The sequence below is a fragment of the Pipistrellus hanaki genome (genome assembly GCF_964339955.1).
Source record: "Pipistrellus hanaki genome assembly, chromosome: 8".
NCBI classification, from domain to species: Eukaryota; Metazoa; Chordata; class Mammalia; order Chiroptera; family Vespertilionidae; genus Pipistrellus; species Pipistrellus hanaki.
Window position 1 is genome coordinate 6,562,901 of NC_140510.1, and position 27,001 is coordinate 6,589,901.

At 42.7% G+C, this 27,001-nt stretch overlaps 1 protein-coding gene across 1 annotated transcript in view; it reads left to right on the top strand.

Annotated features, from left to right (window-relative positions):
- Positions 1-27,001, top strand: part of CNTNAP5 (contactin associated protein family member 5) — a 777,193-nt gene that overhangs the window by 511,604 nt on the left and 238,588 nt on the right. The gene's annotated exons all lie outside the window — the stretch shown is intronic.

The window sequence follows — 27,001 nt, forward strand, 5'->3', positions numbered from 1 at the left end:
GGTTGTTCCACTGTTAGGTCTATTTGCATATTAGCCTTTTATTATATAGGATGTAATTAATATATTGACCTGTGGGGATTCTTGCTAAGCATATAGACTTCCCTGCCCTAAAATCTTTAATTCAGTACATGCATGTTTACTAAGTACTCCCAGAGAGTCTGATGCACATTGCCCCTGGACCATACTTCACCAAAATCAAGGACATGATTTGGCTGCAGAATAAGGCAAATATCCATGATATGTGATCAGCTCCTACCACCTTTGGAAACGGAACTGAGAGATTACTGTTATTATTATTTTTTAACTCTGAGATAGATTGCCTCACCTCTGTCACATGTAGAAGGAAAGAGAATATATGAATTTAACAGCTTGCTCAAGGTAATAATCTGGAACTAATAGCCAAGACTTGAGAAGCAAACAAAAGCTTCTGGCTCAATAATAATGTGTATCACTAAACATTAATTACTTTGTATTGCCTATGTTTTACTTTAAAAAGTGCTTTTATTTTTGTTATAAAATAAATCAATATCAATTATAAAACTTTAAAGGGAAAAAGGTTAAAGAAAATGTTAAAGTCACCTATTAGCCATAATCCAGAGATTGCCATTGTTATTTTGTTAGAATTTTCTTGTGGCTTTTTTTTAATGAATATATGTATTTTGAAAAATATGTTTTAAAGTTGTGAAGTTACCGGTAATAGACTAACATAGACTTGTCCATATATCATTTAAATATGTTTTAAAATTAAAATATATACATTAAATAAAAAATAAGTTTTAAAACTCTCAACTAATGAAGCTCAGCCCTGGCCAGGGGCTCCATTGGTTGGGGTTGTTCCATGCAACAGAAAGGCTGCTGGTTCTACACACCCAGGTGGTGGCTCCATCCCCAGTGTAGGGTGTGCAGGAGGGAGCTGAACAGTGCTGTGGTCTCACATTGATATTTCTGTCTCCCTTCCTCTTCCTCTCTCTAAAGATCAATAAAAATCACTTCAAATAAAATCATGTAAGCTCAGTGACACAGAGGTATGGTTAATTCACAGTCTCATTGACATGGAATCTCTGTGTGCCTTTGGGAAGATCTGTCTCAGGCTCATGTTGGTGTTTTATCCAGGAGTTGCTGGAGATGAATGTCTGCTTGCATTTGAGTGTGCCGTCTTGCAGATGTGACCCACAGGAGTCATGTCCCTGAGGTGCGAGGTCTCATTATGCATAGCTGGGCATTTTTTTAAGTATGGCATTTGGTCACAGCCAGATGGAAAGTACACAGGTTGTTGTGTTGTTGTTTTTTCTAAAATTAACTTCTGTGCAGGCTGAATTATAGAATCTTATGTTTAACTGAGAAAAAAAATTGTACATAAATATATGATAATCAATTCCATACTTTTTTATTTGTAAAATGTTAAATGTTCTTAAGTATGAGTAATTATGACAGTAACAAGTGTGGCAGGAAGTGTTCAGTGGAGAAGGATGAGAGGATGTGGACAGAGCAGGAATGGGGTGGAGGAGGAGAAAAGGGGGCTTGGTCTGCGTTTAGCCCCCATTTGTGAAAGCACCAATTTGCTGTTCTCTGCCCGTGGGCAATGCCACCAGTAGAATAAATAGCCCTGCCAGGCCACACTCTGGGATCTCCCCCCGACCCTGACCAGCAGCTGGCACTCCTGGACTCTGCAGAGCTCTATTAAGGATCTGGGCCCAGGTGGTCTCACAGGCCATCCTCAGTCAACATTCCAGAGGGACTGTGAGGCCCACAGAAGGGGAAATTTCTAGGAAGTTTGCAGATATTTGCAAATACAAGTCCTGAGGGTTAGACAGGGAAAACAGCTCGTGTGAACCCCAAAGGTATCTCTTTAAAACGTACCCTTGGGGTAAACAGTAGCTCCTTTCTGTGGGCACAGTGCACTCCTGGAGGTCTCAGCCTATGTTTCTAGCCACCATGACAGCAGGGGGAGCCCTGGAGGGAGACTCCCAAACCCCAGCAGCCACTGTCTCCGGGGCTATCAGCAGTGTGGCCTGGGCAAGGGAGGAAGGCCAGTTCTAGAGTAACCTGGGGGCTGACCAGGGTTAGTGATGAAGTGGACTGACTCAAGGCCTCTACAGATTTTGACAGCATGTCACACTCAATACTGCACCACTGAGCCCAGGACTAGTGGGTGAGAGATGGAGAAGGCCCCGGTTTGGATGGAGGATGGACTGAAGCCGTGGATGAGGGAGATAAAAAGTAGTTTCTGCAGGAATACACATTTGACCTATTTTTCACATCTGAATGATTTACAATTCATTTCAGCTCAATGTAAAAGTGCACATTCCAGACACTGTGCAAACTGCTAGTTTTGTTAATAAGAAATTGTGCCTGCATTATTTTCTCCAGGCTTCTACAATAAAAATACAAACTGGCTTAAAGACAAATAAAAAAACGAAGTACATTGTTTCATAGCTCTGAGACCAGAATCCAAAACCAAGGAACCAGCAGTGCCAGGCCCCTCTGAACCCTGGAGGGGGAACCCTTCCTTCTCCTCCTAGCTCCTAGTCCACGGGCCTTCCTAGGCTCATAGAGGCAGCACCTCAATCTCTGCCTGGGGAAGGCGGTCACCTGCCTCCATGGGACATAGTCACAGTGGCCATATCTTCTGGTGACTGTGTCCCTCTTTGTATAAGGACGCTGGTCATGTTGGATTAGGGCCCAACTTAATGGAGTATAACTTCATCTTTATTTTATTGAATTTGCAAAGTGGAGGTCAGGACTTTACAAACATTTTGGGAAAGAATTCAAGCCACAGCATTGTCTTTTCAAGAACAGTCTGCATCACAGTATCAATGTAGAAACATCCAAACCTGTAGAGAATTTTTCTGAGTTTATTTGTGCCAAGCTGATGACAATTACTGGGAAGCAAAACCTCAATGGACTGAAAAAAATGTTCCAGAGAATGGCAGATTTGTACCTTATTTTATACATTGGAATTAAAAGAGAAGATGTAAGTAGGTTACATGAAATCCGCTGGTGATAAATAGGGAGGTGGGAGAAAGCAAAGTGGGGAAACTTCTGGGATTGGATAAAAAGTAAAAAGATAGACATATTTCCAAGAGGAAGAGAGAGGGAGAAAGATAGAAACATCAATGTTGAGAATCATTGATCTGCTTTCTCCTGCATCCCCCCTACTTGTAATAGAGCCTACAACCCTGGTATGTGCCCTGACTGGGAATGGAACCATTACTTTTTGGTTTTTAGGTCAGTCTTCAGCCACTGAGTCACACTGGCCTGGCACACACATAGGCCAGTATAGATAAGAGTCAACAGTTAACTCAATAACAATGTTAGAATCTGTGGTCTCCCCAGAGAGGTGACTGTGCTTTGAGTGGTCCAGAAACTTCTTTGACATTCCAAGGACATCTTCTGGTAGATGCAAAAACAAAACAAAACAAAACAAAACAAAAACAAAACAAACAAACAAACAAAAAAAAACAGACAGATTTGTTTCAGGTAAAGATTAACTTGTCAGGGAAGAATCTAGCCTAGGACATAACTACCTGCCATAAATTGCTTTTAATTAAAAACTTTTCATTTCAGATCATCCCTTGTGGTTACTTTCGGACTCTGAGTTTTAAGCCTCTACTTAGGCCTCCCTGAGCTGGTCAGGTTAGTGTGTGTCCTCTTTTCATCTGCTCAGGCTGATCCTGAGGGAGACACAGCAACAATTAAAATGCAAGGGCTATGACAAGGTATGAATAATGTGTGTTGGGAGCAGAGGAAGGGCCCAGCCCAGACTCTTGTGCAGTGGGTGGGCCATTGGAAAGGAGGGCTATGTCTCTAAGACCTGGGCAAAGAGGCAGCTGCTAGATGAGGCACAGGAAGACATTTCCAGGAAAAGAAAAAAAATGTCAAAAATAAAGTGATGTGGTCTCTTGAACCAGGAGATTGGAGCCCCACCCTTACCACATACAGCTGCCAAATAACCAGGTACAATTTAAAGAATGGTGCCAATCTGGGAGGTTTGACAGTTACTCCCCCTTCAGCCCAGTCGCCCCTTACTCTCCCCCCTCCACCAGTGCCTCCAGGGACGACTACCACAGCAGGGTTGCTGGCCAGAGCCTGCCCCTCCAAAGCTTGCAGTCCCAAGAAATAATTATGCCCTCCTCCCCTAATCAGCACCTGCTACCTGCAAAGGTACCCATGAGCTTAAAAATAACAGTCCCTTCCCGTTCAGACATCACTTACTTGATGAAAAATTTCTAGGTTTATTAGCTCAGAACCTCCTTATGACAACGCAGTGAGGGAGGCGGAGAAGAGATTATAATACTCATGGTATATGGTATGTTTTCAGAAATGAATCTCAGAGAGGAAAGGGGTCAAGCCCAGTGGTTCCCAAGGTGCAGCACATGCCCCATGGTGGGGGATGGTGCAATTTGATTTTAGAGGAGGGCAATTCAAGAATGAGTTAACTGGATTTCTGCATTTCTTATGGTTCTAGGGAGTCTGGTCTACAGCGTATCCTATATAATAAAAGGCTAATATGCAAATGACATATCATTATGATGTTCACTAACCACTAGGGGCCAGATACTCAATGCAGGAGCTGCCCCCTGGTGGTCAGTGCACTCCCACAAAGGGAGCTCCCCTCAGCAAGAAGCCAGGCTCACAGCTGGTGAACATAGTGGCAGTAGTGGGAGCCTCTCCTGCCTCCATAGCAATGCTAAGGATATCTGACCAATGGCTTAGGCCCATCTGTCAGACATGCCCCCAGGGCTCCCGGACTGTGAGAGGGTGCAGGCCAGGCTGAGTGTCCCCCCACAATTGAGCAAATTCCGTGTACTGGGCCTCTAGATGGTTCATAAAATTATACAGCTTTCATATATACAATTCTACAATACATAACTTGTACATTGTGTTGTGTGTTCACTACCCCAAGTGCCCTTCCATCACCAGTTATCCCTCCTTTGCCCAACCCCTTTCCTTCTGGAAATCACCATTCTATTGTCTGTATCCATGAGTTTTTCCTTTTTGAGTTTGCTTAATCCAAGAATTTTTTTTTTAAACTTTATTTTTTAAGTATATTTTATTGATTTTGTACAGAGAGGAAGGGAGAGAAATAGAGAATTAGAAACATCAATGAGAGAGAGTCATCAATCAGCTGCCTCTTGCACAGCCCCTACTGGGGATATGCCCACAACCAAGGTACATGCCCTTGACCGGAATCGAACCCGGGACCCTTCAGTCCCCAAGCCGATGCTCTATCCATTGAGCCAAACCGGTCCCGGCATTAATCCAAGAATTCTTAAGCATGCGGGCTTATTCACTATTCGCAAGTGAGAGATAAACACTTTTCTGAGCACCAACAACAAGACACCATCCTCATACCACACATGCCCATTAGCACAGCTCCCCTATCTTGAGGGCAATAATTGTAGCAAATGGCTTGTTCACATGAGAATTGTTTACACAGGCATGAGCATGCAGGGAGAAATGGGGTGGGGGGTTTCATGCTACAGAGCTTGTAAGAGAAGGGCTGTTATCATCAGTCTTGTAGATGTGAGAGGAGAAAGGATGGCAGCATGTGGAGGAGCTGTGCCCTCCCTGATGGGAACACCACCAAGGAGCTTGGAGCATAACCTCAGCCCCTCCTGGTTTGTTCCAGTCTCCTTCCTATTCTCCACTGAGTAAACCCTGCAATAACTCAGAAGGCAAGGCCATTCACTGATGTAAGGCTTCCAGTCAGTCTTCTATAGCTCAGGGAAGGCTGCAGAAGGGTAAAGTGCCTCTGGAGGGGTAAACAGAAAATACCCATGTTAACCTGTTTAATGAGCTGTCCAAAGAAGGCTGTGGAAAAGTGATTAGAATTCATCAAGAATCATAGGTGGTGTTGAGGCAAAACTCACATACGTTACAAATATATATAAAGCATGAACTTAATCAATAGACTCCAACCTGAAACAGAAAATGCCTCCTTGTCTAGAAGCCTGGACTGCAAAGAAGGTTAAATGCGTTAGAATGCTGACTTGGGGAACTAACTGACTAAAAGGCTATGCCATTCAATTGATGAATAATTGAAGGACAAGTAAACAACTAGGAGAAACTGTGACACACTAAAACGTCATGTCTCATTAAAAGGGACATCTGGGTCCTGTGCCGTTTCTCAGAGAAAATGTCTCCTGGCCTGGATGTGGACACTTCCCTCCAATGATGCAAAGTTTGAGTCATTCTTAGTTTGCCAACCTGATTGGGCAAGTAGGAAGGGATGTGTTTAACTAACAAGGAATCCAGTGAGGACCTCAAATTGTGCTGCTGGGTAAAAATGCATGTGAGGTGGGCTGGCAGGACAGGTTAGATGCCCTCAGGAAGTGAGGGAATTCTGGGCACTGGGATCCGTGCAAAGGAAAAAGATAGGAGTGAAGGAAAGGAGGGGCACAGTAAGTAACAGTGGCACAAGTGAAGGCCTGAGGCCCCTGCAGGACCTGTGGGTTATTGGGACATGAGAATGGGGCTTCTCAGGGGTTTCCTGCTTTCCTTGGTTCAATGTTACTTCTATGTTTCAACTTGGTGAGCAACATTGCCCAAGTATTTGCTCACACAATATCATTAATGTTTCTGTGAGGGTGATTTAAATAGGAAATTAACATTTCTATCAGTGGACTTTGAGTAAAGCAGAGTGCCCTTCAAAATGTGGCTGAGCCTCATGCAGTTAGTTCAAGGCCTTCATAGAACGAAGATTGACCTCCCTCAAGCAAGACTGCCAGCAGAGGCCTTCAGACTCTAACTGCAACTCCTTCCTGGATCTCCAGCATGTTGGCCTACCCTGAAGATTTTTGGACTTACCAAGCCTCCATATCCATATTCATACTTGAGAGAAAGAAAGAGATTTAAAAATATATTTGCATCATCTTGGATCTGTTTCTCTGGACAGCCCTACCTAATAACACCAGGGTTCCGGCCATCTGGATGCTTCTGGTCTCAGCTTTCCTTTCAGTTTCTACATATTTTCACCATGGCACTGGTCACACTTCACTATAACCACCCTTGTTTACTTGCATGTCCCATTGGGCTCTGAGCTTGTTATGGAAAGTGAGGGACAGGGTGAGAAGAATCTCTTTACATTTGCTCTCATGAGACCCAGTATAATCAAAACTCTGAGCTAAAAAAATCAACTAAAAAACAAACAAACAAACAAACAAAAAAAAACTCTGAGCTAACACAACCAAATTAAAGATTAATTTCTAACTTTCCCCTTTTCTTCTTCTCCCTTCCCATAACTTGTCTTAGACTAAGGTCCTATTTCATTAATCCAGTAGTTTGGTACTGTAGATTCTGCCTCAATGTCTGATCTTAACTGAGCTTGAGCAGTCCTACACTCTTTGCAACCTCTTATGCAAATGTAAGAGTAAAAATGTTCAACTGCTCTTCATTGCCTCGAAGCCCTTCCATGGCTACCTATTCTTCCCCAAAGGCCTTCTTTGGAATGACTGGTGGGAGTAGCACATACCTTGTAATCATATTGGAGTTCAAATTCCAGTGCCGGCACATTCAAGCCTTTTATCATTTCTGGACCTTGGTTTCCTTATCAATAAAGTGGAAATTATATTTAAAAAATATCTTCCATTCAAGATAAATGTGAGGATTAGAATAAAAGCAAAGTTCCTAGCCCCAAAAAGAAGAGGTCATAAAATAAAGAAATCCAGTATTCACTGGAGTCCTCTCTCCTACCCTCCACTGTCACAGTGTAGATGGTATCTATATAGTCACCCTAGCCTGAGAGGACAGCCATCTCCTCATGCCAGCAACAAAGAATTACTCCTTCTTCAGTTGTCATGGGATCCCTATGCCACAGGTGCCTGGAGGGAGCATTTCTGAGGGGAAGCTTCCAGTATCAATAAAGACGAATTAGAGGATGAGGCACCCTGACAAGATTTTCCTTAGAAATTGACATTTAAAGTTATTCTACTAAGCGTACATTTTACCATTTTTAATGTTAACAAGACATCTTGTCAACGAGTTAACAAATGTGTCCCAGCCACACACTGTCTTTCCTCTGTAGAGTATAAATGCATACTGATATGCAAAATTGTTCATCTAGAACCAATAACAAAAACACATTTATTTCTTATTCTGGTGAATACAATGCCAATTTCATGCACACATACCTGTATAGAAATCATGAGGCATTGCAAGGAGTTTTGCAAGGAATGTTTAGTCAGATCTCTAAAGCAAAACTTGTTTCCATTATCAAACAGCTCATAATCAAACTACCTTACCAGTCTCTAATCTTATCATTACCACTGATATGATGCTCTGTTTCTCACTGTCTGGAGGCAGGCTCTGTTTTCACTAAAACTCATTGAAGAATGCATAATGGAGTAGGTAGAGAAACCAGAATTTCTGTAATATGCCTGCACATAACAGTGCAGGGTAATTGCAGATAATAGATTATCATCCAGGCTATTAACAGAAAGCAAGATGTCCATCCAGTTAGGTCTAACAGGTGTCAGCCTTTTTTCCAAAGTTAGATTGTTACTGGTATAGAGAGGAGACCGTGGTTCTTGTCTTCTTGAAGAAAAATTCAATCAAGAGACAAAATGTAGAAAAGCAAGCAAGGATGTATTGGCTGCAGCAAAAGTTACGTAGGTAGTGTTGAAAGTGGGCTTCTGTGATCCATCTCCACATAGTTAGCTTTGATGGAAATGGCTACTGAATTTCCCCAGGAAAAAATGGAGGGGGGGAGGAAAGAGGATATAAAAGCAAAGAACTGTGGACATGGGCCAGCATCATGGTGGAAACCCCCAAAATTAAGGAGGAGGTGGAGGCAACTAGAAAAGACCTCAGCCCTTTTTTTAAATGGCCCAGTGGAAGACAGCAAGACCTAGGCAACATATGAGGAAACATGTGACCCCATAGTGCACAGCCAAGAGGAATCTGAGGAGTGCTGGATAAATGGATTGTGGGTGCTGCCTCGGGTGTGCCTACACAACCCAAGGACAACAGCTCTCAGGAATGTATTAAAAGTCTCCTTCTTGCCATACTTCAGTGTCCAAGTCTGTCATTAGAACTCAGGCAGGTGAGCATTTTTGTGAAACAAGGAAAGGCCTAGAATACAGTTTAGGAGAACTTAAGATGGGCTACTTTGGCTCACTAGAGGTCAGAGAAAAATGGGAGAGGGACTTTGGAGACCAGTGCAGGCAGTTAGCCCACCCAGGGGTGAGCTGTCTTGCTGCCTATTGCTTTCCTGGTTTCAATTCTCATGGGGTCCCTTGGAGGTTAGAAGACAAGTGCCTGTAGGGGAAGGAGAGGGGAAAGGAATGGCAGGGGTGCTCCTTGGCAGAAAAGTGCAATGGGACCTTCATTTGCAGCATTTTATAGTCTAGGTGTTTGGGGGCTATCTTAGGGGCCAATAAATAGAATATTCATCAGCTTTATCCTGATGTACCAAAATGAGATTTATTCTCTTAATTTGTCTGTCCTTGGGTCTGGTTGGTAAATGGCACTTAATTGGATTTCTGCTATCTGTCTCCTTGAGTGGGGTGATTTAAGCTATTTACCCTCTATTGGGGAAAAGTGCAAACCATTTACTCTTAAATGTCCTTGTTTAGGGTAGATAGGATTTACCAGGTGTACTGGTTAATAATGCGGATTTTTTCAATAGATAGAGATACACATATGTTGATATATATGCCTTGATTTGATACGTATGGTATTTTGTTGTATTGACAACAAGCTTCAAAACTTCATATGTCAAATTTTCTGAAGGTGTTAACATCATAGATATTTTTACCCTTAAAATGTAAAATTTCGTGCCAAAAAAAGAGCATTTGCAGGAAGTTTTAATTCATTACTTTATTTTGAAGAAAAGTGCTTCTGAAAGTTATCATATACTTTGGGAAGCTTGTGGTGAACATGCTTCATCTCAAGATACTTGAAAATGGTGGTTTAAATGCTTTAAAAGTGAAGATTTCGATGTGAAAGACAAAGAATGTTCAGGTCAATGGTAAAGTTTGAAGACCAACAATTATAAGCATTATAAGATGAAGGTTTATGTCAGACTCAAAAACAACTTGAAGAAAGATTAAATGTTGCTCAGCAAATAATTTTCAATCATTTACAAGCAATGGGGAATATTTTAAAGGAAGTAAAATGGGAGCCACATCAACTGAATGAAAGACAAATGGAAAACCTACAAGTCAACGTTTCTTTCATTAAAACGTTGCTTCAACAGCATGAAAGAAAATATTTTTTGCATTGTGACTGGTGATGAAAAGTTGATTTATTTTGAGAACCCACAAACACTCAAAATCATGGGTTGATCAAAGTCAACCATCAACATGGACTTCAAGGCAAAATCACTTCAGAAAGAAGACAATGCTCTGCGTTTGGTGGGATTTGAAAGGTGTGGTGTATTATGAGTTTCTAAAACCAGGAGAAACCATTAATCCAACCAACAACAAATAATCAATTTGAACCACTGTTTGATTGTGAAATGACTAGAATGTGCCAGAAGACATGGCAAAGTAATTTTGCTTCATGGTGACGCATCATAACACACTTCAAAATCAGTTAAAGACACATTAAAAGATCTTGTCTGAGAAGTATTAAACCACCCCCTATATTCACCAGACCTTGCTCCTTCAGATTACTACTTCCAATCCATGGCACATACACTTTCATACAGCACTTCAAATAATATAAAAGAAGTGGAAAACTGGGTCTCTGAATGGTTCACCTCAAAACAAGAAAAGTTCTATTGGGACTGCATCCACAAATTATCAGAAAGATAGGGAAATGTGTAGTTAGTGATGGGCATTACTTAGAATAAAGCACTTTTGATGTTTCTCTTGAAATTACCGTGTTTTCTTTGATTATAAAGTCCGCATTATTGACCGGTATACCTGCTACTAGATGGACACAAACTGCTGTTTAACTGTCTATCTTAGTTTCCCTCGTCAGTTTGTCTTGGAATTTTCTGAACTTTCTACTATTCTATAACAAGACCACTGCCAGTGAGTTCACAGTTCAGGAGTGGGTGACACAAGCATCTGGCAGTATAGAGGAAACAAGAGTTACTCCGGCACATGCATATCTCTCTGAGATTCTTAGTATATTTTTGTATATAGTTATATATATAACTTAGTATATAGTTATATTTTACACTAAAAAAGTATAATTTAGTAGTGGTGTCATGTCTGTCTTTAATGAAGTTCTATCCTTGTACCTTCTATAGGCAATTTATTTAAGATTTCCACCAAAAACACTTCCAACTCACACACACACATGAGCGCACTCAGCATTTAATACTGTCAGCAGTATTAAATTTACTGTCTGACAAACATTTCTACAGGAACAAACTGGGCTCAAGTCCTCAAGTTTGTTTTTATCATAAGTTGTTGGATAGCCATCACTGCAGAAGGAATCTTGCCAGAAAGGTGTCACTTTATTACAGACTACATAATTGTGTTGAGTGTCTACTGGGTACTTGTCCAAGTGTCATTCCTGTGGAACAGCTGGAGTGATTTTGATTTACAAATGTGTTAATGAGGCTGATAAATGATAGAAGTAAGATCTCCTTATAGCTATCAAATCTAAAGCTTTTGCCCCTTCCAGCATGCAGAGCTTCTTACCAAAACATGGATGGCAGTCCTTCCTCTGTCACTGTGACTCAGTATGCATTGGCTGTCTGCGAGGCCAGAGACTCATGAGGCACTGGACATGTGGAAATGATTGTGGTTTAGTTCCCCAACTCCACAGAGTCTATATTGTCTCATGTCCTTGTGGTAACAAAACCCCAAGTCTCCAGCCTTCCCCACTCTGCAGCAGCCAGGATGAGCTTGTACAAACACAGATATCTTGCCACCCTTCCCTTTTCTTCTATCTGTGAAAAACCCAAGCCTTATTTATGGATTACAATTTTTGAAGGGCATAGTTATACAGATATACAAGCTCAAATGCATTAATTAGCAGCCTTAGAACAATGCCTGTACTTATTGAATCTTCCAAATAATTATAATTAGAGATTATTATAATTATTGTCTGTGGGGCCATGGACAAGGCCCTTGACTGTTGCATTTCAGTTTCTCTGTCTGCATATGCAGGGTGATGGTAATAGCTGTTTACTATTGCTGTGTGGTCCATTACATGACAACATCTCAACAATGCTGGAGAGTGACTGACAGAGCAGGTGGTAAGGACATGAAGGTCATATTCACCTTTTCTTCTTCCCCTCTTTAACCCTTGGAAACATATTCACTCTCTTAATGGGCTACAGGCTGAGTCCCTGCTAAACTTGTCCTCTCCTGTTTTTTGAATCATGCGTGGGTGACTCTTGCTGTGGCTCACTAGCAATTTATTCAGTTGGAATAACACTTGTATTTCAGAGGGAAGAGCACTTGTTTTCTGTGCATGCAGTGTTGTCTGGAGGACTTTTTGTAAATAAAGGAAAAGATCCCAGCTTAGAGGAAGATCTTTTTAAGTGTATTTCTCCCTGTTTAATACCCTATGTTGTCAGCCAAGGCTTAGGGACTGCATAAGTATTCCAGCAGGCTGTTCTCTAAGGCCAAGCTGGGACCTGCATGTGTGAAAATCCTGAGCTTTAAAGTGGTCTCTGTGGGCTAGCAGGCGGCATAATCTCCTGCTAAATGGGGCCATTAAATGAAACTACTAAGTCATAAAGATTAGCATTATCCTGAAATTAAAGCATTGTCACCTTTGAGTTGCCAATAATTGTAACAGGCTTTCAGAGAAACTCCTTTCATTCGGAGAGTTGATCCCAACCACAGCAATGAGAAAAGAAGGCTCAGACCCATGGCAGGCATAGTTGCAGTGTGATTCCCACTCATTTATACGCTTATTCTTACATTCATCCCCTTTACTAACCCCCTCTCAGATGTCTTGCATTCCTTTAATAAGTCTTTCACTTGTTTACTTCCACATTTATTTTTATGTGTTGAGTTACTTATATATTATGCATTCATTGACCCACTCACTCCATTATTCAGTTGCTCATTTAGAAATTGTAATTCAAGTAAACTTTTGAGCAAGGACTGTGTAAGGCACTAAGGTTATCAAATGAATGTGTATCCTTGTCCTACAGGATCTCACAGTTTAGAGAGCAAACAAAAAATGCAAACAGATATGTCTCACAAGGTGTAAGAAATAAATTAGAAGCCAAAAGACGCTTCAGAAATAGTACAAAGGAGGCCATGGTTGGATCACGGGAGCTGGGAAACTGGGAATGGTGATGAGAGAAGCTGCCCTTGAAGGGCTGCCCTCTGGCTGCATTTTGTAAAATAAATAGCTAATATTTAGTTAAGCATTTAGTATGAGGCTCAATGCAAGATACTTTATTCTCTTGATGGTATTCAGTTTTGCAGAAACCATGCAGAAGGCACCATTTTTTTTTTCATTTACATAGGGGGCTAGTGAATTCTTGAGGCTGAATGGTTGTCCAAGGTCACATGAATTGACATATGTTGCCCAGAAAGTGGAGCTAGGCCTGTGATTCCCGTTCTTGGGGTGCTAGGCCAGGAGAAATAGAGGCTCTGGAGAAAAGAAACACCCATTGTCTAAACAAAACTGTCCCTTCCCCTGGCCATGTGCCCCACCCATCAGGCAGTGCCACTGCAGCAAGGTCCTAGAGGGATGAGCCTGAAGGAATGGTGTCTCTATTCCACTCACCTCATCTCCGTGGTCATCACTTTCCTCATCTGTCAATGGGGATAGTCATACCCACCTTGCAAAGTTGTTCTGAATATTAGATGAAGTTTAAAAGCACCAAAGATTCTTACATTCTATTTCTTCAAAGAATGACCTAAGATGAGTAAAATGTAATTTTCTAGGCTATTTCCAACAATGTTTCTTCAGTAGGTATAGAACAGTAATAAGAAATAGCATTTTAACAAATACCTGAAGACACCGGACTTTGGGAAATAACTATATAACTTGGTTAGCACATTGCTTAACATGCGAGTCCCCTTCCTCAGTCCTCTCCCCAGTACTTAGTAACTGAAGAGTTGCTGATCTTAACAGCTGCACATAGAGCTCATCCTAAGGCCTCCTGTTGGACATTTCACAGCAGGCATTGTAGATCCCTGGAGAACTCTTCCTCTGTGCTGTGGGGATTGGGACACAGTCTTGGGCCTGTGCTCAGCTCTGTACCAGCTACTATAAACCACTGACCCTGACACCAAAGAATCTCATATCTAATATCCAGTCTTAAAACACTTTCATTGAAGCCATTCTGTATAATTTGTAGAGTTACATAGGATGTAAGGTACTCCAACAGTCATGGAATCCAAGGAGAGTTAACTTCTATGTGACTCAGTTCTTCATCTGTACAATGGGTTAATGTACAGATGAAATACAATTAAATGAGCAAAGCACTTAGTACAATTGGTACAATCTCTGGTACTCTCTAAAAGCCTCTGAAATGGAAGTCAACATCACCACCATCCTGGGAAGACCTAGATGATGAAAGCATTCAGAGACCAGAGTGATCAGGAGAGGCTTCCTGAGAGACTTAGGGCTGATAAACAGGTGTGACCTTGATAAGTGGGTGTTGCAGGGCCAGGCAGAGAGAACCAAGAGGAACGCTGTGGAGCTCAGGGGATGATGATTTGGAGGAGCAGTGAGCAGGTGCCTTCCCCTTACTGGAAGGCTCCTGGATTGCTGTGCATCTGATCAGAAGATGAAACAGTAAGTGGGAGTCAAGGGTATCTTCAGAAAGCTTGCTTGTTGCTGTTTGCTTTTGCTCTGAGTCCAGGATTCCAGGGAGAGATGATGAGTCAGAGTCTGTCTAGATGTCCCAGAGAATAAAATAGCCAAGATGTGCAAGCAGCCATGATCCCAGCTGTGAAATAGAGGCAGCAGAACAGACACACATCTCAGAGTTGTCTCTACCACTCCTCCTCATGTGGATGCCCCTCACAGCCACACAAATCAGCCTTACAGGCTATGTGCCCCAGTGTTTGAATATGTGCTAGTTATATCTCTTTGTAAAAGAAGTGGGTTAGACACTGGCTAGGTAGACAGTTTCCACATAGGTTGCCAGTGGGAGCTGTATGTATTCTGAGCAGCACTCATGCTTTATGTCCAGTTAGGCTTCTCTGGAATATCCTCCGCTCACCTCCTTCTTTAGACCACGCCCTCATTCTTTTATTCTTTGAAACTTCTTTTCTTGTCACACTTCCTATCTATTTCCCTTTAATTTCCTTAATCAACAGACATCTAACAAACCCAGCAAAGTGCACAAGATCTTGAGCATAGTGTGAATCCCAATGCTGGTACTTCACAGTTCTGTCAAGTGTGACTTGGGTGAATTACTTGGCCTCCCTGTTCCTCAGTTCCCTCTACTGTAATTAATAACAAAATATATGTTTAAAGTTCTTGTTATTCAATAACTTGAAATAATCAATGTAATTCAAGGTTACAGTCCAGCACCCCTTGATAGACATCCCTCTCACAGTTTGGAACCCCTCCCTCCTAACTGCCTGCCAGTTCGCTGCTCCTTCCTGCTTGGCTGGTTGCTTCTTAGTGCTGCTGTGGAGGTGGGAGAGGCTCCTGCCACCTGTCACCTCTGCTGTGCTCCCCAGCTGTGAGCTAGGCTTCTGGCTGAGCAACACTTCCCCTTGGGAGCACACTGACCACCAGGGGTCAGCTCCTGCATTGAGCGTCTGCTCCCTGGTGGTCAGTGCACATCATAGCGACCAGTCATTCTGTTTATTCCACCATAATGGTGGCTTAAGCTTTTACTATATAGATTACTGGAGATGCAGTAATTAAAATAACAAGCAATGACTTTCATGAGCACATGTTAGACACACTAAAATAGTACACAAATATCAATTCAACATCACTAACCAGTAGTTATAGTTGAGTGTGAATGTGCTGTTGTGGTGTCAGAGGTTGAATAGGATAATAATCTTTGCTGTTTGATAATTGTGTTGCCAGTTTGTCCTTAGCCATGCATGTGTGTGTGTCTACATTGTGTGTGTGCCTATGTCTGTGTGTATCTGTGTCTGGGAGTGTGTGTCTCTGTGTACACCTGCATGCCTGTCACTGTGTGTGTTTGTGTGCATCTGCATGAGTGTGCCTGTGTGTTTTTGTATTTGTATATGCCTGTGAGTGTGTGTGTTTGCATGTATGTGTCTGTGGGTGGTGTTTCTGTGTGTCTCTGCATGTGTGTCTATGTCTGTGTCTGTGAGTGTGTGTCTGTGTGTATCTGTGTGTGTCTGCATGTGTGCATGCTGGGGGTACGTGCCTGTGTGTGTCTATGTGTGTCCTCTGTGAATGTGTAAAAGAACCCCCATATGGATTTGCTGGAGTATAGTAGGAAAGCTCTGAACACTTACTGTGAAGCACTTTATTTTTATTCTGAAGTGTCCAAATCTACAGAAAAGTTAAAAAAGTACTGATATGAGCTTCTGTATAGTTTTCACCTGTCTTCTCCAACAGTAAACATTTTGTCTCATTTGCATGTTTGTGTTGCCTTCATATCTGTCTCTCTCTCATTATTTTCCCTCTTCTTTAATCCTTATCATAAGTTGCCTTTTCCTTCCAAAATTATTTAAAAATAAATATTGTAGACACGTTGATAATTTAAACTTAAAGAAATTATTCCACATAACCACAATACTAAAACCATAAATAAAAATAAGCAATAATTAAATTAATATACAATATATAGTTTATCTTGTCTCTATCATGTCTTTTATAGCAGTTTTTTGTTATTGTTGTTTTTTTTTGGGGGGGGGGGATTTGTTTTAGAGAGAAAGGAAGGGAGAAGAGATAGAAACTTCAATGATGAAGAGAATCATTGATAGGTTGCCTCCTGCATGCCCCTACCCGGAATCAAGCCCACAACCTGGGCATGTGCCCTGACCAGGAATCGAACCAGTGAGCTCTTGGTTCATAGGTCATTGCTCAACCACTGAGAAACACTGGCTTGGCAGCAGTTTCTGTTTTCATAGTTTTATTAGGATAGAAGCACCTTTCACATGATGGATTTGATGGCCAGATCCTTTTAGTGGATCATGAAGATAGTTTATACTCAATAAGTGAACTACGTGGACTGTAATATCCTGTTCCCCAACATTTACTCCAAATCTGCTAATGATCCCAACCTATGTCATTTATTACATCAGAATTTGTCGTATCATTTTTCTAATTCTACATTTTCCTACATTTGTAGCAGTCATTCTGTATTCTTCACCATTTCTCATCCTCCTCCACCTGTTTTTGTGCTACTAAAAACATGTTATTCCATTTTTTTAAAATGTTACTATTATCTTTATATAGTTATGTTAAAATTGTCCTTGCTGTAACCAGCTATGGTCCTTTTAATTTTGTTCCTTTGCCTTTCTTACACGCCTCCATAATCCTGGAGTGTTTTGTAGCTTTTTAGCACAAGATGCTCCAAGATGTTACCTTGATCTTTCCCTGCCTAGTCTCAGATTCAGCTGTTTTCTAAAGAAGTTTAGTTCATTGCCGAAACCGATTTGGCTCAATGGATAGAGCATCGGCTTGGGGACTGAAGGGTTCCGTTTGATTCCGGTCAAGGGCATGTACCTTGGTTGTGGGCATATCCCCAATAGGGGGTGTGCAAGAGGCAGCTGATAGATGACTCTCTCTCTCATCAATGTTTCTGGCTCTCTATCTCTCTCCCTTCCTCTCTGTACAAAATCAATAAAATATATTTTTAAAAAAATAAAAGAAGTTTAGTTCACTTTTGCAGCAAATTGCTTTTGGAAATTAAGAACTAGGCACGATGGTTGTTTATTGTTTTAGAGCAATAGGCCTTCTCTATGTGAAGCAATTTTAATGAACACAGACAGAACATGCACGTGTGTACCCCAGAGCAGATGTGTCCGCTGAAAGAAAAACAGATCATCCCACTGTCCTCTTCAGATATGAGGGTGCTTTTTTGTGAGTAATCTCCAGAAGTAGAGCATAAGATCCATATAGCAGAGAACACCAACACCTTTCATTAACAGAAGGTGTGTGAGCTGGTGGGACGAGAGGGGACTGAGGCCTTGACTCCTTGCTAGGGCTAAGGCATGACCTCTGCAGCCAGTCCACTGCCTGTGGCTGCCTGAGCTCAGTCTCAGCCACATCAGCTCTTCTGAATAAGGGAAGGCAGTCCTTACTGTGAAGCAGTGGTCCAGGGATGGGGTATAGTCTTCTGCTTGATCACAGTAAATTCACATGATGCATTGGGAGGCAGAGGTTCTCTCACGTGTATTTTGAGGAAATGTGGGCTCAGAGAGAGTGGAGAGTGTGGCCAGTATCACTTAGATGTGAGATGGGATTAAGCCTGCCACCAGCCCGCAGCCCTCTCCCTGGCAGGGGGTTGGATTTGGAGCCCCTGCCTCCCCTACCCCCTGCTCAGAGGCTGGGCACAGAGTTCAGCCTTTCCTCCTCCTGCCCCAGCCAGGATAAGACTTTCTCAGAACCAGCGAGGGACGCCCTCAGGGTTCAGAGTGCCCTTCACCTTCATCCTCCCCTTTTAGTCACACACATGATGCTCCTCACACACTCAGCACCCCATGCTTTTCCTTGAGTAACCCAGCAGACAATAAACAAACAAGCAGATGCAGTGTGCCTGGAGCCCATTCAAAAGCACACCCTCCAAGACCAAAACTTCCCCAGGTCTCTTTGATGCTGGCACCTATTTTAAAGCAGGCAGAGAGAAACTCCCAGGAGCTATACAGAAAGTACAGCTGGGTGAAGCAGGGAGATAAGCCACACCTCGCCTGCTGAGTGGAGGTCATCAGTGTGGCCCCTGTGGGCAGTGGAGTGAGGTCACACGGGAGCTGGCTCCTGGCCTACGCTTGGCCTCTCCTGATGCTGAGTGGTGTGGCCACCCCAGCCAGGCAGGCGCTCTCCCAGGGGCAGAGCCCCAGAGCGGAGCTGCAGCGGGGCAGCAGGCCTGCATGGTCTCCAATCCTCCTGGACGGGGCATGGCTCTGGCGCGAATTCTTGCCAAGAAGTGGAAAGTTCTTTTACACTCACTGTCTCCCTTTCCTTTAAGTGGAGAGGAAGGTGTCACTGACTCCTCTGCTCGGGTTCCCATAACCCTTCCTAAAGGCTAGTGGTCCCTGGGGATCCTCCCTGGATCAGAGCGCCTGTAGCAGGTCATCTGTGGTTTGGAGTCCATGCTCTGAGCCTGGTACTCTGTTCAGTGCATCCTGTGCATTTTATTCATTCCTCACATCCTGGGCCAGGTTATCTCCAGCCTACAGCTGAGGAGACTGAGGCTTGGGGGTGGGGGTGGGAAGTATTGGGGGCGAGGGGATCAATGTCCCTGCCACACTTAGAAGCCCATGGGCAGAACAGCCTTGCCTGGTCCAACAGCCTGAGCCCCAGCGTCCCCTGCAGCATCTGCCCCTCATCCACAGAAGGCCTGCCAGGTGACATTCACCAGGCCTCAGTGCTTGTGATCTAAAGGGGAGATAAGAGAGGAACATACGAAAAATTAAATAAGCTCAACGCAAAACAAAAGAAATGCCAGGAGGCTGTAGATGTGTGCATGGAAATGCGCTTGGAGACAGTGTGGGGGTTATTTACACTGCCTTTCCTCTTGGGGTGGGAAATCCACTCTGTCAACACCAGAAGTGACCCTGGGACCTTAGTATAGACCTGCCCTACTGGGGTGGGCGGGTGAGTGAATTGGCACATTTTTCAAAGGACTCTAAGCAGCTCCAACAGTGACTTAAGTTCAATTAAGCTGGGTATTGACAATCTGTAGAGTTCCTTCTAAGTATTAGGATAGAAAAATTGCACTTTTTTCTTGCTCTGGGAAGAGACAAATATGTGTATAGAATGAGGTCTTATTAATCAGAGTTATTTTTTGCCCCTCTTTCCTTTTAAATCTTGTTTATTATGTTTTCTGAAGAATGATCACCATGGTAACAGATGAAACAACTTGCAACATCTGTAATTATTATTATTAATAATAATGATTATCACAATAATAATAGCAATCAATTGGAATGACAGGAACAAAATGATGAAAAAAAAATGTGAGTTTTCAGCTCCTGAAATGAGTTTAAGGGCACTCAGGCAGGCCACTAGGAAGCCGAAGGTGAGGTCCTAGAGGGCTGTCTGGGTGATGCCTTGGGAGGGTGAGGTCACAGAGGGTGTCTGAGTGATGACCTGGGAGGGTGAGGTCACAGAGGGCTGTCTGGGTGATGACCTGGGAGGGTGAGGTCACAGAGGGCTGTCTGGGTGATGACCCGGGAGGGCGAGGTCACAGAGGGCAATCTGGGTGATGACCTGGGAGGGTGAGGTCACAGAGGGCTGTCTGGGTGATGACCTGGGAGGGTGAGGTCACAGAGGGCTGTCTGGGTGATGACCCTGGAGGGCAAGGTCACAGAGGGCAGTCTGGGTGATGACCTGGGAGGGTGAGGTCACAGAGGGCTGTCTGGGTGATGACCTGGGAGGGTGAGGTCACAGAGGGCTGTCTGGGTGATGACCCGGGAGGGCGAGGTCACAGAGGGCAATCTGGGTGATGACCTGGGAGGGTGAGGTCACAGAGGGCTGTCTGGGTGATGACCTGGGAGGGTGAGGTCACAGAGGGCTGTCTGGGTGATGACCCTGGAGGGCAAGGTCACAGAGGGCAGTCTGGGTGATGACCTGGGAGGGTGAGGTCACAGAGGGCTGTCTGGGTGATGACCTGGGAGGGTGAGGTCACAGAGGGCTGTCTGGGTGATGACCCGGGAGGGCGAGGTCACAGAGGGAAGTCTGGGTGATGACCTGGGAGGGTGAGGTCACAGAGGGCTATCTGGGTGATGACCTGGGAGGGTGAGGTCACAGATGGTTGCCTGAGTGATGACCTGGGAGGGTGAGGTCACAGAGGGCAGTCTGAGTGATGACTTGGGAGGGTGAGGTCACAGAGTGCTATCTGGGTGATAACTTGGGAATATGTCACAATGTTGCAGAATATTCCACCATAACTTCTCTGCTGGGACTTGGTGCATTCACTTCTCTTGTCGATGTTGTTGTTGAATGTATGTGTGTATTGATCTTACAATTTGAAATTTCTTTTTTAAAATCTGGACCATCACATAACAGAGCAGCTTTGGAAATGCTGGGGGAGAGAACCCAGCAGAATATAAATGACAGTGATTGACTAACCTGATCACTGGACAAGATTTCCTGAAGTCCTACAAGGCACCAAATGCTAGGGTAGGTCCCCTTGGCCATAGGATAGACTCCCATCCATCTATAGTTTATTTTCAAGGAAAAAGGGCACCGTATCCACTTGTCAGGCTTCTCTTCTCTATCAGCCCCCACCCCACCTTGCCCTCAGCAGAACTCCATGCAGCCCTACCACTCATGAGCTTGAGAGTACTTATAGCAGTGCCAGATGTCTGTCATTCTTGTGTACACTCTGATGTGTACACTGGAGCTCAGCCATGCATATGGTCTTGGGTATGTATGCTAGTGGCAAGCAGGGCACTAACTCAGCACAACTTTGAACAGAGGAATGCATGTTAGACCTAATAGCTTTATGGGACTAGAATTGGAAGCAAAATCCACAGTGCAATTAGAAGAATGCTTTGCTAATCTACATAACAATGCATTGTTAAGTCTTTGAAATGATGCATTGGAACTTTATCACACATGCTATTTGACAGCAGATGACCTGCAATTCCGTTACTTATAAAGGTGTCATGACAGGTCCTGTGGTGCATGGTCAAGAGCTCATTCCCATTTATATCAGTGGGTGATCATTATGGCTAAATGATGTTCTTAAAAAACAAATGTTTTATTTTTATTTTTTAAAAATGCAGTGAGATGCTTTTGACATATAACATTGGTTCAGGTGTGCAGTGTGTTGATTTCATACATTTATATATTGCAATATGACCACTGCAGTGGTGTTAGTTAGCACCTCTAACATATCACATGATTATCATACTTTTTATGGAGAATAAGATCTAGTCTCTTAGCAATTTGTTTTGAAGTTTATAATATGAAAGTGTTGAGTAAGCGCTAAGCTTGCATTATGTCTCCCGAATGTATTTACTTACAAATTTGTGGCTTTAAACAACATCTTTCTATTTCCCTAAAACTGTAGCTATTAAACTGCATGGCCCTGTTATAAAATACATACATAGGCCAATGGAACAGATAGTGAGCCCAGAAATAAGCCCTGGCACTACAATGCATTCATGTTTAACAGGGGTACAAAGGATACCCAATGGAGAAAAAAAAATAGTTTCTTGAATCAATGGTGCTGGGAAAAGTGGAAAACCACAGACAGAAAAAGTGAAATTAGACTTCTATTTTATACCACTCGCAAAAAAGTAATTCCAAATAGACTAAAGACTTAAACATCAGACCAGATACCATAAAACTCCCAGGAAAAATCACTGAGAAGAAGTTCCTGGACAACAGCATTGCTGGTAGTGTTTTGGGTATGACGCCAACAATATAAGTAACAAAAGCAAAGGTCAACAAGGGGCACCACATCCAACAACAACAACAAAAAAAACTTCTGCGCAGCCAACGTAACGGAAAGACAACCTATGAAATGGGAGAACATACATGCAAACCACATATTGGAGGGAAAAGGCAAATAGTTTAAATGTATAATAACTATTTCTTTAGACTAACTGAGATACTTATTGAACTGAACAGATTCTTTCTATTTCAAAATTTCAAAATGCATTCCGCTATTGAGCAGAAAACTTGTTCTGGATAACTCCATACCTGTGTGCTATGAGCAGGTAGAGAGCCAGAATTATTTCTTATCATGGGTTTGATTGGTGATAAATAGCAGAGTTGTAGTCAGACAAATAATGGGTCCGTGCTGCCCGTTATGACTTGAGGCAATTCAGCAGAGACAAGGTTGAAGCATCTGAGTGTTTATTCCAATCCTGCCAGCAGTGTGAGAGAGCAGCAGGTCACCATAAAATCTGCTCTGCATCCCAACATAAGCCAGCTGCTTATATTCTGAGGAAGGACAAAGGTTACAAGGGGACATAGGCAAAAGGTATCCAAATGGGCAGTTTGCTGGTCTGGAGATTTGCAAAGGTCTGTGGTATGCAAATGGCTGGGGATCTTCAAAGGGCTGGTAATCCTAGCTTCTGCAACAAGGTTAATATTTCCATGCTAATAGGCAGCTCCTGATGGGGAGGGGGACTGTATTTCCAGGTGAGCTCCCAGCCAGGGTCGAATGTGCCTTCTTTAATCAGAATAAAACAATCATGGTTAACAGAGCATGATTAATATTTCTTACAATTCTAGCTGATCCCCAATATTCTACTTCTGCCCTTAATAGGATGAATGATAGGGGATAGCAAAATGACAGTATCAGTGTTTTTTTCAGGTTTCTAGTTTTATGGAAATTAAACAACATATTCTGCTGATGAAATTTCAGGAGATGTAAGGGACACCAATAAATACAGACAGACGTGAGGCTATTTCAGAGTGAAAAGATAATTGAACAGATGGTAATAATTTATCATGTACAGCAGCAACTGTAGTAAAGGAACTGCACTCCATCCTGGTTTCTAACCTCCTTTGCCAGATGAGATCCCACCCCAACTCTCTAAGGAATGAGGATGAGGTCCCAATTCTAGTGTATTAAAGAAAAAGTTCTAATGTACCAATTCTTAACTCTTTTACATGTTCAACAACTTATTAGGTGTCTATGTAGAAGATATAATTTTAATATAAAATATTATAATACTACTAGAGGCCCAGTGCACCAGTGGGGTCCCTCAGCCTGGCCTGTGGGATGGAACTGTAACTGGCTTTCTGACATCTCCTGAGGGGTCCAGATTGAGAGAGGGTTCAGGCCAGGCTGAGGTTAGGGCTGAATGCCAGAGGGGATGGATACAGGAGGCTGGCCAGCCACAAAGGGTCTGTGGGAAGGTTCCAAGGCTTGTCCAACCCATCTCGCTCAGTCCCAATCAGCCGGACCCTGGCAGCAAGCTAACTTACCCATTGGAGTATCTGCCCCATGGTGGTCAGTGCACATCATAGAGAGGGGTTGAGCGGCCTTAGTATATCATTAACATATTATACTTTGATTGGTTGAACAGATGACTGGATGACCAGGCACTTAGCATATTGATATTTTATTATATAGGATTTAATTAAAATGATATTACAAGCCCTGCTTTCCAAGAAGGAAACCAAAGATGGTGATGTAACTTGTCCAGCTGGCGTGCGGCAGAGCCCAGGTTCTAAGGAATGTATATGTCCACAATGCCAGCTGTCTTAAGACACCTTGCAAACTGGAGGCTTCCCCAGAGACTGTGCTACATGCCTGTGCTGGGGTCTGGTCTGGAGGCAGGCCAGCAGAGGCTGGTGTTTGGAGCCTTGAGGACTTGATTTTAAAATGAGTTTCCAGTCTTAGCATTTAGATGATTCACTCTCATTCCCACATGACATTGGACTTTCTTGAGTTATAGGCAATCTTTGTAGGTTGAATTGTGTGAAGTTCCCAAAACATCAAAAATAAAGCAATTCCTGTTCTGGGTCTTTTGAAATGGGTGTGTTTTGCTCAAGAATTTTTATGGATTTGGGAGGGAAGGCTGGGCTAAGTTTACCTTCTCTCTTCTTAAGGCATCTCTTACTTTGTGCTCTTGGAAAGAACTGACACACCGTTCTGAGAACTACCTGAGGCCACTCTCCACCTGCCTTCTCCTGGATGCTGTTGCTAATAGAATAGCACTGGTCACCTGTGAGACACTGATGCATTTATGTACATGGCAGCACAAATCTCTGTGGGATGCAGTTCACTTGGTGGATAATGGGCTTCCTTGCAGAAATCCCCTCACTCATCTTTACAACCACCCTGTATAGTCGGCCTCATTGATGCTTTTCAGATGTTACTGAAGACGAAACAGAACTTTAGGGAAGTTATCATTTGGCCAAGGTTGCTAAGCCAGGAAGTGCCATGCTGGCATGCCAATCCAGATCTTCTGACTCCAGAGCCTGGCCACATACACTGTCCTTCACCCACCCATGCACCAAAAGACCATCTTGAATACTTACCTTCAAGGGCCATGTTTTAGTACAAGCATCTGTGGGTTTGCGAATGTATCCCCTGTACCCACCTAATGGACTGTTTAGAGTAAATCTTACTTGTTTGAGAACCCTTCAGAGCTACTTCACATGGACCTTCCCCAGCCGAAACCACAGCACCCGCCGAGAGCAGGGAGCAGCAGCTGGCCCACGAGGCTCTCACGGGGCCACTGACCACTGGCCTCTGCTATTGTGTCAGAGTCAGGACTTAACCTACATTGCTACCAATGAGGCTGGGAAAAATAACACCAATTTATTCATTTTCTTTCCGTCTTTACTCTGCTATCTTCCAGGAGAAAATTATCAGAGGACAAAGGTGTCTTTGAAAGGAACACCAACTAAGAGACCTAGGTTTCCAGTAATCAGCTCTCATCCTGTCACTAATACTGTGACATCTAAGTGAATTGTGGAGTGCTTTCAAGCTCTTAGTGTCTTTGTGCAACTACTGTAGATTGCATAGATCAATATGTGCCAATAGTTGAATTATTAAAACTTCAATTTACCCTCAGGGTCCGGAGGCAGAGTTGGCAATAGTAGTGACTTTAAGATGAAAGATTGTCTGACACAGCTTTCTTTTCCATCTTGCCAAAGGTATAATATGAATTTGGCAAAATAAGTCAATTATTAAATGAATAAGAAAATCAATTAATGAATGTATGAACCATTAGGTGAATGAATATAGAGATATGAATGTCTGTGTTCATTGGAAGGGAAATCTAAATCCATATGATTTAATGATGCTATGTAGATCACTTTTGAAATGAGATAGATTGGACACAATAAGATTGGGGACAAATTTACTTGTCTCTCTGAGCATTCATATATCTACATATCTATATCTGAATATCTGTATAGACATAGGTAAAAATATAGAGGTAACACTACAGTGTAGAATGTTCTAGTATGAGGCAGCGACACATCATTATTGGACTGGTTTTCCTCTTCTGCTTCTCAGCACCATGGACATGTCAAAACTGTCAGTCTTTCTTTGTCCCTCTACAGTGATGTATTATTAATCAATTGCTTGTCTTTAGTTATTTTATCTGCATTTATCTATATTGGCATTTTAAAGATTTTTTGTTAATTACCTGTGTAACATTATTTTTACATGTACCATTTTTACTTTCAAAGACAAAATCCATCCTGATTTGTTTTCTAGACTTTTAGAAAATGTAATTCTGCCTTTGTTAAACATTGGAGATAGGTGGGTTATAGTGGGCTGGCTTTAGGAAACAGTCTTAAGATGAATTGGAGTGTTTGAGCACAGTTTAATTTTGTGCTGAAAGAAACATGTCCTTTTTGAGAGTTGGAAAATACTTTAGAGATTATTGAAACCAAACTCAAACTCTCCTTTTCTCTTTTCTCCCCCTACTTTGCTGGCACTGCAGTGCAAGGCAGTGAAGTTTCTTACCCCAGATCACAACCTTGCCTGTTAGTGGCGGTGATCAACTGGGGCTGCATGCAGTGTATGTGCTCATCTTTCTTGTCCAATAGGCCTCCGGCTGTTTTATTTACTTCTTAGACCTGGGTATGTGCATTTGTAAGATTGAAGAGGTGAGGGTGACAGAGCCAGGTGTTCTCTATGTGGGGCTCCTCTTCAGCCCTGAGAACCAAGGAGAAGGAGTGATGTCACTGCGGTAAAGATGCTCAGATGACAAAAGCTTTCCAAGATGCCCCTGTCCTCCTTGGCTTCATTCCTAAGTATGCTCAGAATTCAATTCCACACCCACTTGCAGTAAATGTTTGCCCTGAGTTATTATTACAGAATGTCTGATGCCTCCCATATAGTGTCTTGAAACTTTATATTTTTTGGTTGTTATTCCATAGTAATAGCCCTGCCACAAGATAGGTGGTTTTGCTGTTCTTGAATTTATTTATTTATTTATTTATTTATTTATTTATTTATTTATTTATTTATTTATTTTACTGATGATAACACTGAGCCCTCAGATAGCGAGGTGACTTGTCTAAGCTTGTTCTCAGCAGAAAG